Source organism: Schistocerca cancellata, chromosome 5 (genome assembly GCF_023864275.1).
Source record: "Schistocerca cancellata isolate TAMUIC-IGC-003103 chromosome 5, iqSchCanc2.1, whole genome shotgun sequence".
Classification (NCBI taxonomy): domain Eukaryota; kingdom Metazoa; phylum Arthropoda; class Insecta; order Orthoptera; family Acrididae; genus Schistocerca; species Schistocerca cancellata.
The window spans coordinates 296,166,900-296,181,272 of record NC_064630.1 but is presented as its reverse complement, the minus strand read 5'-3'; the positions used below and the strand labels follow the sequence as shown (position 1 = coordinate 296,181,272).

General features: G+C 42.7%; 1 protein-coding gene across 1 annotated transcript in view; it reads left to right on the top strand.

Moving 5' to 3' along the window:
- The first annotated feature begins 350 nt into the window (after nt 1-350).
- LOC126188139 (uncharacterized) overlaps nt 351-14,373 on the top strand; it is a 102,123-nt gene continuing 88,100 nt past the window's right edge. Inside the window, exon 1 of the mRNA XM_049929629.1 lies at nt 351-482. The gene's annotated coding sequence lies outside the window, so the exon portion shown is untranslated. The remainder of the gene's footprint in view (nt 483-14,373) is intronic.

Below are 14,373 nucleotides of genomic sequence, written 5' to 3'. Positions count from 1 at the left end.
GGTTCCTCGTATGGCTGAGTAAGTCCAGAGGAAGACAACGACACACCACGTGTAATAGTTTCGCGTAGGAAACGAGTGTCACGTTAGAACCGATCTTCGGTTGCTAACGAATTCTTTTAATTTTTGAGATTAGTTGCCCACGGAGTTAAGCGTTGAGACCACTCCCCTCTCAGTGCGGCCGACTCCGTGCGTAAAGAGGAGGCGTGCGCCAGGAGACGCGGTGCGGCGCGGCGCGGCGCGTTAAGCTGATTGCGCGGCCCGCGACGTCAGCAGCCGGGCTCGGCTCAGCAGGCGAGCCGGCCTGCAGCGTCAGCGGCGCCGTCAGCAGCGCCACCTGTAATCCCGCCTCAAAGGCGGCTGGCAGCTGGCAAACAGCCGCCCCGCCGCCGCCGCGCGTACCGCATCGCCGAATGAGCCGCTCCGCTGCTCCTTGACACACGCACCACGCACCTGCGTACAGCGCAGCGACACGCCAGTCACAGGTAAGCGCCATACCTCGCTGTAAAAATCAGTGTGCCACGAACGCCGAGACGGTCATTAATTTAGGGACTTATAGTACACGTTCATGTTAAGCAAGTTACTGTTCTACAGTAGCAGCAAGCAAATTTCTCTCTTTTTTTTAAGGCTGGATAACAACTACACTGTTTTTGTTCAGATGGTACAAATGACTCTGAGCCCTATGGGACTTAACATCTGAGGTCATCAGTCCCCTAGAACTTAGAACTACTTAAACCTAGCTAACCTAAGGACATCACACACATCCATGCCCGAGGCAGGATTCGAACCTGCGACCTTAGCAGTTGCGCGGTTCCGGACTGAAGCGCCTAGAACCGCTCCGCCACCGCAGCCGGCTTGTTCAGATGATTTTGTTTCTTTCAAACTAGTTTTCGGCTTATTAGGCCATTTTCAGGAAACAACTGACTGGCGAGTGAAAGGGACACTGGATCTTAGATAGCCAAAAACTATAAGCAAAGATACAGTCACTTCCTTAGAGTGTTATGCATCAAGCTTGTTTCTTTACGTTGAAACTACACTTTGCACAATGTACACTCTACAGGGTGTTCAATAAGTAACTCTGTACGGGGTGTTCAATAAGTAACTCTGCAGCTAATAATTCGCCGTATTAAAGTAATGGAAGTTATAAGAGATGCCGGAAGTGATCCCCTGAACTTGAAAACACAATTGCACACGTTTCTGCATGTTCTTGAAGACGTTGGGCAGAACATCCGAAGTGATGTTCCGAACGAGGCCTACGAGAACGACAGGCCGCCGCGCGTACGTCACGAAGGTAGTCCCGCACTCGCTCACTCGCTCAAATCAGCAGACAAACTACGTTTCTACACCTGTTAACTCGTAACTAGGCGTGTCCGTACAAACGAAAACTGAATCTTCTACTTGAATCCGCTATTACGGGATCTTACTGTAATTCGTTCTATAATGATGGAAAGTCCATGGGCCTACTTATAATTTGTTACGGCTGTACTGGCGTACAATAAAATAAAATCATACTGAAATGATTATCAGTTACATAAGGCACCACTTCCAGCATGTAATGAGTACTGCTAAGCAGAAGAGACTAAATGTTAGCCGACCGGGGTGGCCGAGCGGTTCTAGGCGCTACAGTCAGGAACCGCGCGACCGCTACGGTCACAGGTTCGAATCCTGCCTCGGGCATGGATGTGTGTGATTTCCGTAGGTTAGTTAGGTTTAAGTAGTTCTACGTTCAAGGGGACTGATGATCTCAGAAGTTAAGTCCCATAGTGCTCATAGCCATTCGAACCATTTTTGAACTAAATGCTATAAACAAGCCGTTATACCATTTATATCGATTATTGATCTTAAATTAAATTTTTCTGTAGTACTGTTAATTAGTAAGACTTCATAATAGCAGATTCCAGTGGAAGATGCAATTCTCGTTAGTACTTACACGCCCAGCTGCGAGTTAACAGGTTTAGAAAAGCATTTTGTCTGTTGAGCTGAGCGAGCAAGCGAGTTCAGGACTACCTTCGTGACGTACGCGCCACGGCCTGTCTTTCTCGTTGGCCTCGGTTCCGAATGTGACGTGTCAGTGCAGCTTGGAGTTCTTGTATGGTGTGCGGATTGCCTTCACAGGCCTTTCCCTTCAACATACCACATAGAAAATAATTCGGTGCAGCCAAGTCGGGTAAACGCGGAGGCCAGAGTCATCGAGAGGTGATGCGATCACCAAAGATGTCCTTTAAAATTTTCATCGCCTTGTAGGCGGTATGTGCAGTCGCCCCATCCTGTTGGAACCACGCATTCTTAATTTCGTCCTCATTCAGTTCACCTAGGAAGGGCTCTAGAATGCAGGTGCAATACTGTTCTGCATTTATGGTGTCTCTGAAAGAAGATCGGCCCAATGATGCGTTTACGAGTCAGGGCGCACCGAACACCAATATTTTGATCATGCAGTGGGGACATCTTAAATTCATGCTGATTCTCCGTATTCAACTTACGAATATTCTCGTTATTCCCGTAACCGGAGAAGTGAAACCATGCCTCATCAGTGAAAAACATTGTGTAAAGAATCCCCTCACCATTGTCCTGCAGAACAGAAACCAGTTGCAGAAGTTCACACGCGCCGGGCGATCGGTGTCTCTCAGTTTATGCACGACCGACATTTTGTACGGATACATGAACGGACAATCTTGTGAGCGGCACCCAAGGACACGTGGGCCTGCTGAGCTAGTCGCCTAACCGATTTCCTTGGACTTTGCAGCATCAAGTCTTGCACCTCCACCACCTCTCTTCGGATGTGGATGTGAATGACCTGCCTAACTTTGGAGCATTATGAACGCTTCCGGTATCTCGAAACTTGGTGATAAGGTTCCGTATAGCATTGCATGTTCACCCCTGGGAACTGCTGAGGTAAAATTGTCTCCATTGCGGAACACATGCTCCACAAGAAAAACTCTTTATTCAACCGTCAGCATGATGACCTGGATCACAATGATGTCACACAAGACGTTGGTCTTCAGTCAAACCAGACCTGCGAAAAAATACAAATACCTGGTCAAATGTGGTTGAAATATGTTAAACAATGGAAAATGTTGCATTAATAATTGACAACCGTATCAGCCATTACTTAGCACACCACAACATGCCACTGCATAGTTACTTTCTGAACACCCGGTATATTGTCCTTGTTGTTCAATAGGATTTATTAAGTCGCTGTGGAGTTTACAAAATTACTTGCAATGACAGCAACAAACTGTATATTGATCAGACAGCAGGGCCATAACAACCAGGCTGACTGAACACGAACGCAACCTTTGCCGAACACGCGCTGAGGGAAGGACACAAATATTAAGTCCACGCGCAGGTACTACGTATAGCCAACAAAGGAAGATTAAGGCTGTCAGAAGCACTTCAGGTAAACAGACATTTAGCTGAAAATCCCCAAATGCACCTGTTCTAAATGATCAGTTACAGGGGAACGCATCCCCACTTTTCAGGTTCACAAGGTGCATTCTACCAACCACATACCCATAAACCGCAACAATGACACATACTGCTATACAAAATCGAAACACAATCTAATTTCCTGTTCCTTACCATGCTGACTCCATAACCTTCAACAAAAAACTAGTAATATTTTACTGCTGTATATTTTACCCCTGTACTGGTTTAATATTGCCCACTACATAAAAATAGCCGGCCGCGGTGGTCTAGCGGTCCTGGCGCTGCAGTCCGGAACCGCGGGACTGCTACGGTCGCAGGTTCGAATCCTGCCTCGGGCATGGGTGTGTGTGATATCCTTAGGTTAGTTAGGTTTAAGTAGTTCTAAGTTCTAGGGGACTTATGACCTAAGATGTTGAGTCCCATAGTGCTCAAAGCCATTTGAACCATTTTGAACTACATAAAAATATTATTTATAATATAAAACGTGTTTGTTGCACAACAAACCTTATTGGTACTCAGTTAGATAGTTCTAATCCAATGTCACGACCTCACAAATTATACCGTCACAATCATATAATCTGTAATATTGTAACATTGTGAATAATATTGTCCATTGCGTAAAGTTTAGTTTACAATGTTAAAAAACATGTTTTGCTACACGATATAAATGAAGAGTGCTCAGGTTAACATCGTCTCAGCCAATCTCAAGCCCTCACAAAATGTAACGTAATAGCCATTTAATTTTTAACATTATGCAGTTTAATTACTTATCGTGCTTAACCTTGTCCATTGTGTAAATAATAATTTAAACGTTAAGAAAAAATTTTGGTGTACAACACTCTATGCAGGGGATAGTATATTTGCTTATAATTTTTGGTTACATAAGAACTGATGTCCCTTTCACACACTTCTCAGTTGTTTCGTGAAGATGGCCTAATAAGCCGAAAACTAGTAGGCGTTCTTCTTGTAGGTTCCTACTGTAGCTGGCTGGCAAAGTCCGGAGGACTTGTTTACTTATTACTTGTTATTCAAATTTAAACTGTTCTACCAAGAAATAACGAGAGGATCCGTAAATAAAATTTCTGTCTTTTATTAAAATTTATGCCGTAGTACAGAACGCTTTTTTCATTTCTTTTTTCAAATTATTATTTTCCCTTTTTTTCGTGGTCGTTTGTTTCCTGAGATCGGGGACCGGACAACTACTCTCTTAAAGAACATGGAAAATCGCCTATAAACCATACTCAGCCCTCGTATATGCATCCGGCCAATGATGGTTAAACTATCGTGTGAATTCGATCCACAGTTCGATGCGGATCTCACTGGCCTCCCTGTCTCTCACGCTAGCGCCCGAGCGAGATGGCGCAGTGGTTAGCACACTGGACTTGCATTTCGCAGGACGACGATTCAATTCCGCGACCGGCCATCCAGACTTAGGTTTTCCGTGATTTCCCTATATTTTTCCAGGTAACTGCCAGATGGTTCCTTCGAAAGGACACGGCCGATTCCATTCCCATCTTTGAAACATTGCAACCTATGCTCCGTCTCTAATGACCTAGACGTCAACGGGACAGAAATCCTAATCTTCATCCCTTTATTTTCGACCTAGCGCGTAGCACATTGAACTGCGCTAGCTGGTCGTCGGGGAACACAATTCCTTTAACAGCAAATTTTATTACAGCCAGATAGAACCACAAACTATGTCATCGGTATGCCTGTACCATTTCTACATCTACATCTACAACTACGTGATTACTCTGTTATTCACAATAAAGTGGCTGGCAGAGGTTTCAATGAATCATCTTCATGCTGTCTCTCTACCGTTCCACTCTCGAACGGCACGCGGGAAAAACGAGCACTTACATTTTTCCGTGCGAGCCCTGATTTCTCTTATTTTATCGTGATGATCATTTCTCCCTATGTAGGTGGGTGACAACAGAATGTTTTCGCAATCGGAGGAGAAAACTGGTGATTGAAATTTCATGAGAAGATACCGTCGCAACGAAAAACGCCTTTGTTTTAATGATTGCCACTCCAATTCACGTATCATGTCTGTGACACTACCTCCCCTATTTTGCGATAATACAAAACGAGCTGCCCTTCTTTGTACTTTTTCAATGTCATCCGTCAGTCCCACCTGATGCGATCCCACACCGCACAGCAGAACTGCAGAATAGGGCGGACAAGCGTAGTGTAAGCAGTCTCTTTGGTAGACCTGTTGCACCTTCTAAGTCTTCTGCCAATGAATCGCAGTCTTTGGTTTGCTCTACCCACAATATTATCTATGTGATCGTTACAATTTAGGTTATTTGTAATTATAATCCCTAAGAATTTAGTTGAATTTACAGCCCTCAGATTTGTGTGACTTATCGCGTAATCGAAATTTAGCTGATTTCTTTTAGTAATCATGTGAATAACTTCGCACTTTTCTTTATTCAGGGTCAACTGCCACTTTTCGCACCATACAGATATCTTATCTAAATCATTTTGCAAGTCCTTTTGATCAAGACGGTAAATGACAGCATCATCTGTAAACAATCTAAGACTGCTAGTCAGATTGTCTCCTATGTCATTAATATAGATCAGGAACAATAGAGGGCCTATAACACTTCCTTGGGGAACGCCGGATATTACTTCTGTTTTACTCGATGACTTTCCGTCTATTACTACGAACTGTTACCTTTCTGACAGGAAATCGCGAATCCAGTCGCACAACTGAGGCGATACTGCGTAGGTACGCAGTTTAATTAGAAGACGCTTGAGAGGAACGGTGTCGAAAGCCTTCTGGAAATCTAAAAATATGGAATCAATTTGACATCCCCTGTCGATAGCACTTATTACTTCATGAGTATAAAGAGCTAGTTGTGTTTCAGAAGAACGATAGTTTCTGAATCCGTGCTGACTATATGTCGCTGGCCGGTGTGGCCGTGCGGTTCTAGGCGCTTCAGTCTGGAACCGCGTGACCGCTACGGTCGCAGGTTCGAACCCTGCCTCGGGCATGGATGTGTGTGATGTCCTTAGGTTAGTTAGGTTTAAGTAGTTCTAAGTTCTAGGGGACTGATGACCACAGATGTTAAGTCCCACAGTGCTCAAAGCCATTTGAACCATTTTGACTATATGTCAATAAATCGTTTTCTTTGAGGTACTTGATAATGTTCGTATACAGTGTATGTTCTAAAACACTACTGCAAATCGACGTTAGTAATATAGGTCTGTAATTCACCGGATTACTGCTACTTCCCTTTTTGGATATTGGTGTGACTTGATCAATTTTCCAGTCTTTAGGTACGAATCTTTCTGATCTGTGACATCAGATCTGTAACATCGTGACTAACGCCCTATAAGCACATGGTAAACGAAAACTCTGCCCATAGACGTTAAGAGCGCTATTTCCCGCGTACCTTGGTGTACTGCAGCCGTAGTCAACAGTGTCAGTAGATGACGTACCTCGCTGCATGTGCAGCGATTGAGTTTGTCGATCCTACACCCACCGGTAGGGGGCCGTGCTCCCCTGGGCTACTATGTCTTCGAACGCCATTTGTAAATGTGATCTGTTGCAAACAAGGATTTTAAAAAATTACTGTCCTCGCTGCAACCAAGCAAGAGCTGTTCTAATTTCGTGTTTCTTTCCTTTGGTCCCTTCTTTTTTGTTCCCAGGTTTTGTTTGGTAAAGGACATATAGGTCACTTACTGGAAGCGATGCAGTTCGGAAACTTATACTAATTTACTTGTGATGCATTACGATAGCTTTATGTTGTCTTCGCAGTTAAGCAGCGGTGACCGCAAGACCAGTAAATAAGTATAAATAAAAATAAATTGCCTCATCAACTGAGAACTTCCTGACCGATTTGGTTACTTTGTTGTTTCATTATTGTCAGCAAAAGGTTTATATGACAGGAAATTTTTCGAAAATCCACCAGAAAATCAGGAAATTAAAATAAATTGTGAAACATCAGAACGGTTCGACCTATTTGATGTTTCTCTCTTTCTCATTGTGGTGTTCGTAATTGCGCATGGTAATGGTGTATTTAGTATGAAAAAGAAAACAAACAGAAATTTGCGATCAGTTCGACAGTTCTGCTGTCACATGTTTTCATAACAAAAAACATCAGTTTGACATTTATATGTATAATATAAAAATGCATGTGTAATGTATAAAGGCTAAACCTTGTTACCGAAAATTTCGAAAAGTTTTTGACCGATTTACTACAAATTTTTTCAGTACACTCTACTGAACATTCAGACGGAAATCGACATAGAGAGGGAAAGAAGAGATGGACAGAGGTAGTGGTGAGGAGGGTATGCAAAGAGATGGGGGACGAGGAGATGTAGGGAGAGGGAAGGGGGATGACAAGGTGGGTAGAGAGAGGGGGCAAGGAATTTAGGAGGTACATGCAAGTTCCGGGCAGGCAGCATCAAAGCAGACAGAAGACTGCTGACTCAAAAAAAAAAAAAAAAAAAAAAATAATAATAATAATAAATGCAATTCCAATACATATTTTGCTGTTGCGAAGAGCTGCCGTATTAGCTAGTAAAATAATAAGTCTTATGCCAATGTATACACATAACTGTCTAAGGCGACGCAAAAGAGAAAACTGCCTGCCAGGCGCAAGACTGGAACCCAGAGCCCTACGCGCTACAGTCGCGCACGTAGGCCCGGAGCCACAAGGGCGTGAATACCTGACTTGCGTTTGAATGTTAAGGTGTATCAGACCGATAGGCTCCACGACGAGGTACGTCATCTGGTGACGTCACATGCTGAAAGTTTGTCATACACTTTTTGGTTTTTTCCCGACATTTGCGGCCCCATGGGTGTCTTATTAATTTACTTGCCTCACGGTCATTAACATAGCTTCAGTAGTTTTTAAACGTTGATAAGAACCACCCTGTATAATGGAAGAGCATCACAGTGACACTAATCCAAGCTGTTTCCTTAGCGATGGAAAACATTTCTTAGTATTTTAGCATTTTTACATAGATGCCTAAGAGAAACACGATCATTTAGTGCAATAGTGATATCATATTTCGAACTTTCAGATAAATTTCCCTAGAAATGAAGTTAATTGGGATAAAAAAGACAATAGCTCTGTTAGTCTGTAACAAGCCACCCGATACCGCGGATCCCTGTTGGCAAAATACTCAGAAAATATCCACTAACAGCTTCCGAGAATTTTGCAGTGGAGCATGTGCGCCTCTTGTATATCAAAGTGGTGAGATGCTAATGGAATTTGAGAACTTGGGTCTGCTCTGTTGCAAGAATTCTGAATTAGGCTTTACTCGGGTCTTTAGTTTTATGCATTTAACAACTATAATGATCCGTCTCTAATCACCTAAGTGTTGACGGTAAGCTAAATCTGAAATTTTCTCCGCCTTTTAATTGTAACAGGAAATTCTGGTCGACCCTCTAGCCAGCGCTGTCTATCGTGCAGTAATTACGACCAAGAGGCTTGGCTTTCCGCCTCTGTATTAAGTAATAAGCAGTCATTATTCCAAAGCCTTGTTAGGAAATATTGAAGTCGTTTATTTTTATATTGCGGCAAGTTTAAATCTAAATCCTAAATCGTTTTGTTTTCATCATTTGCCCCTTTTCTGCCATACAGGTAGTAGGTTCAGTAGGACAACTACTGAAACTTAACCCTAGTAATCTACACCTCTGAAAATATCACGCGAAGTGTACACCAAGGTCACAGTGGTCTGCACTTATCTACTGGAGAAACTGCCTGAAAATAGAACGTTTTATACCGAAACTGGACACCCATGTACTAAGCTCATTTTAATTCACCTCTGTCATGCACTTTTTCAATCAGTATTAGTGTTAATGGCTCCAAGACCAAGTAAAAACTGTGATGGAAACTTTTCAATGAACAAACTTGAAATTGATCCGGATCTGGATACATTATTTACAGTTCCACTAGATGAAAATGCTATTCATTTAATGACATGCATATATTACACGAACATTTTGATGTGCTCTCTCAAATATGCATAAACCCCAAGCATTCATTGAGCACACCCTTGGAGTATAAACTATAATGTTATGGGCAACTAGACGCAAGACTGGAACCCTGAGCCCTACGCGCTTAAGTGGACAACTGTATTATCTTAGTTTCTGTCTGACGATTCGCCACACTGATCAGCTTCACCATTGTCCATAACTGCTGCAGGAACATCAGCTTCAGAACTACTTTCATCACGAAAGTCACGTCACTTTTGCGACTGAGTTCTTCTAACGACGCTTCACATATAGCATCTTCCGTTACTAAAATGTTGTTCGTAGTTGCTATTTTCTCATAAGTGAACTTCACACTCATCGACAGAACAGTTACGCAATGTGTACTTCAGGATCATAATGACCCTTAAAAAATATTTATGTAAAATTAATTTAACAATGTCTCCGAAGGTCTCAGTCAGTGCCGGATTTACATCGGTGGCAGTGGGCTGTGTACGTGTAACGTGCGTGGTAATAAACAAAAAACTCCAGGGTTAGAGTGACTCTGGTGTACACTTCCAGGGTTAAGCTCGTATAATGAGAGATATAATGACTAAATTGTTAAAAGTAATAACTTTTTACACAGCCGCACACAACAAAATCCTTTTATTACTATTTTATCTTTTTCCAACTATTGCAACTATGGTCATTTCAAATTTACTAGCAGTTCGCGTACTTCAGTCGAGTTTGAAGCGCTAAGTGAACTGGAATAAGGTTCTAAATGGTTCAAATGGCTCTGAGCACTATGGGACTCAACTGCTGTGGTCATCAGTCCCCTAGAACTTAGAACTACTTAAACCTAACTAACCTAAGGACGCCACACACAGCCATGCCCGAGGCAGGATTCGAACCTGCGACCGTAGCGGTAGCGCGGTCCCAGACTGTAGCGCCTAGAACCACTCGGCCACTACGGTCGGCAACTGGAATAAGGAAACTGCAATAAGCATCATCACTGTATATTAAGAATGTACTGTGAGCCTGTTAAGAAAATTCGTGGGAATAATTAGTATAATGTTAAGTAAAACGGTATGGAGGTTTTAGTAAAAAACAAAACAAAAAAAAGAAAATAGATTGGGACCCTGTGCTTCGAATGTAAACCTAATGTCAGAATTTGGATCATAAATGGTGACACTCGTATTTAAATCGTGCCGATCTTAGCAAAAACTATTTTTCAAGAGTTTTAGTGCGGGATTTAAGTTAATTTATAACGTAATTGCCAACGCAGTTAGTGGAAGTAGCCTTTAATTGGTAGGTGATTGTATCGTCTGATAACAAGCAAGGATATGTAGTTTTCTGCTGTTTCCTTCAATATCAATAAAATAAAAAATAAAAAAGACATAGAGTTGTTTGACCAATACATTTGTTTAAAAATAACGCAGCAAATTTACCAGTTTTAGACAACGGACTAAAGTAACCAACACCATATTTACACTGCCTCAGATGTTGCGTAGACTGTAATTAGGTTATGTAAGGACAGTCCTCTCTCTTCAAGCATCACTTTAAGTTCGGTTGCTGGTACGTGAGAGATCCAGAAGGCCGTCGAAAACGAATCTGAAGTTGGTTCCGTGTTTGTTTGGTTCCAGAAAGCCGATGCTACAGTTCCACAGCCTCACCAAGAACGATATACAGAATACGTGCAAGTGAAGTAATATAACATATGCGATCGGACTGATGACGTTCTAGCCGACAATATTCTCAAGGACAGGCCTTAGGCGCGGCCAACCGGTTCGCCTTATTCTTGGAAGGTCGACAGTGTGCACCTAAAATGAAGGAGTTAGGCATTTTAGTTTATTGACTCCCTTCTCTCGTTCACTCCCGCACACATCCACCCGTGTTTTTGAAAAAAAAATGGCTCTGAGCACTATGGGACTTAACATCTATGGTCATCAGTCCCCTAGAACTTAGAACTACTTAAACCTAACTAACCTAAGGATATCACACAACACCCAGCCATCACGAGGCAGAGAAAATCCCTGACCCCGCCGGGAATCGAACCCGGGAACCCGAGCGTGGGAAGCGAGAACGCTACCGCACGACCACGAGATGCGGGCGTGATTTAGAAAATATCACCTGTAAAGTTCATGACACGGAATCGATTCAAAATACTGAACATTTTCTATCAAAATATTATGTGTCCACAAATGCATATTTTGCGAGAAATCGAGTAAAAAAGCTTCTGTCTCTGCTCCTTATGTTAACCCAAGGTTAACACCCTTCAAGAAACGCGGCGTTGGTCAGGCGACCAAGTCGCCTGGCTGAACGAGCGGAGAAGATACAATCGATTCCTACATGAATTCTGGAGCTTTTTATTGTTGTTTTGTTTTCGTTTGTTTTCTTCTCCGAGTCGAAATTGGTGCGAACAGAGAGCTAATAAGATACATAAATCGCTGGCTGACAATACTGATGAAAGTAAATATATTTTCCAAACAAATTACACCAGTGAAGTGTTAAAATTTTAGTCGTGACTGACTTACAATCGCTCTTTTACTCACTCTGTTACGTATTGAATCTGGACTCCCATAGGTAATTTTACAAACATTTGGACTCAATAACGATACGTACCACAATTCATCACCAACTTTGAACACCGATTTTACACCGGAGGTTATCGTACGCGTGGTACGCATTAAATGTAATTCTCCCGAAATAAATATTTTCAAATGGAAACCAAGTCAATTTCGCTCCGAATCTTTGGAAGTAACAGTATTCATTAAATCTTCTTGGTGATGTGAATATGTTTCAATTGTTTGTACGATAATTACCATCCATCTAGTTGTTTGAAGGAACGTGTGGATACGCACAAGCGATGTGCCAGACTTGGATTGAATCGATTGAGCGTGTCTGAGGCTTTCCCTTTTTTTTGTTTTTTTGTGTGGGGGGAGGGGGGGGAGTTGTGGAGGAGGGCATCTTTATATACAAAATCATCGTCTAGCTGACAAGAGGTAGTGTGATAGGGCGCTACTGTTCACCTTACATAATTTGTAACGAAAAGATACCAATAAACATCTAATGGGTTGTAGAGGGTGTGTTAAGAAATAAATAGGGTATATGATCCCATGTTCGCTAGAGCTACGATGTTATGTGAGTCACGCTTTCAGAATATTGTTAACATTCGCAGCTATTTTTCTGCAGATGATACGTCAATAATTCTTCATCATATACACTACCTGATCAAAAGTGTCCGGACATTTATTAGTGAGCATGAATGTGTGTGCGTCCTCCCTTCCCCTTTACGGTGGTTTGAATTCTGCTGAGAGCACTTTCAAAAATGTGTCTGAATGTCTGTGAACGAGTGGCAGCCCATTCTTCTTCAACAACCGCAACCAGAATTAGTGATGTTGGATTCAGGGATCTGGAGCGAAGTCAACGTCTTATCTCATTACAAGGCGTCAAGCTGGGGATCTGAGAAGGTCAGACCCTTTTAGGCACGTTATTCCCAAAAAGCTATGCTCCACAGTTGCTGCTTCGTAACAGGATGCAGTGTCCTGCTAGTACTGTAAGTAAAACACAGTGCTATATGTGTTCACATCCTGCCGCATTTAGTGTTTTCTTAATCCCAGTAAGCGGACCACATCCTAATCACTAAAATCACTCCCATACTATAACACTATCACAAGAGCACTTCACTGTTGGTACTAGACATGGTGACAGGTAATATTCTCCAGGCATTCGCCAAACCCAAAACCTTCCATCGGATTGCTGTGACGTAACGTGACTCATCATTCGAAATAACTCGATCCAGTGGCACTCTTTACATCACCTCAAGCGTCGCTCAGTGTTGACTACAGAAATATGTGGCTTATGTGGAGCCATTCGACCGATGTGCCCCATTACACTCCTTACGCATAGTCATTGTGTTAGCTGGTTAATGGGATCACTGTCAGCTGCAGAACAAGGAATTTTAAAATCTATATGACAAAGATTAAACCCGTCCAGATAGCGGGGGGCGTTAACTTGCCACTTTCGAGATTCGTGGAGGTAAGCCTGTCCCGGCTCGAGTCCGCCTCTCGGGTTAACGACGATAGTTCGTGAACCGACCAGCTTGGACGTGGTTTTTAGGGTGTTTCTCACATTCAATTAGGTAAATACCGAGCTGGTACTCGTTTTCCGCCATCAGTTACACAACGCAAATATTTATGAAATAGCTTCATGTTTGAACATGTGCTGTGCTCTAGACGTTGACAGGTGGGATATACGGATTCCGTCGCGGGGGGAGTGACATCCGGCCACCCACGTTAAGTAACACTGCCTTAACCCATCTCCGATTTCTCTGCAGTCGCTGTAACCAGTGGTCCTACGGTGTTGCAACGTGTATGGACGAGTTTCACGTCTGTAACGTCCTGAAAGCCATCAGACTCAAAGCATGGTGCTACGCTAACAGCACCTGGCGAAGAGGCCGCCGAGTGACATTCTGCATCATCATTGGAAGACGTTCCCAGACACATCTTGCTATTCTCGTTTCTCAGTCAGCCTCTATATGTTCTCGAAATTTATCAGAATTGCCACACGCTGAATATAAATCACCTGGCACACAACGCCTCTATTTATGAAGCTGCTTGCAGACCATTCAGTTCCGTTCAGTGAGTTGACAATGTTAGAAACATGTTTACAAAAGCCAGGAAAAATCACAGGTGATCACTGCCTAGTGTGAGTAGTAATAGTTCGCACAAACATTTGTGAAGCTGCTATCCTTGCTCCTAACTCATATTCATAGTTTAGATATCACTTTCGTCATATATCATGGACGTCTGAAGAGCTGTAGAAGCCTTCTAAATTGGAGAAACACCATTCTCGTATCCCTGCTCCTCTGCGTGCAATGTCTTGCGAAGTCTTTAAGAAAATTTGTCTTATTGACCCTAGTTAATTGAATGCACAACGAAAATTAATATGCAGACTTCGACATGATGACATGGGGAACAGATTTCATTACACGTTTGTCACACAGTTTCTAAGCAGGATCCTCT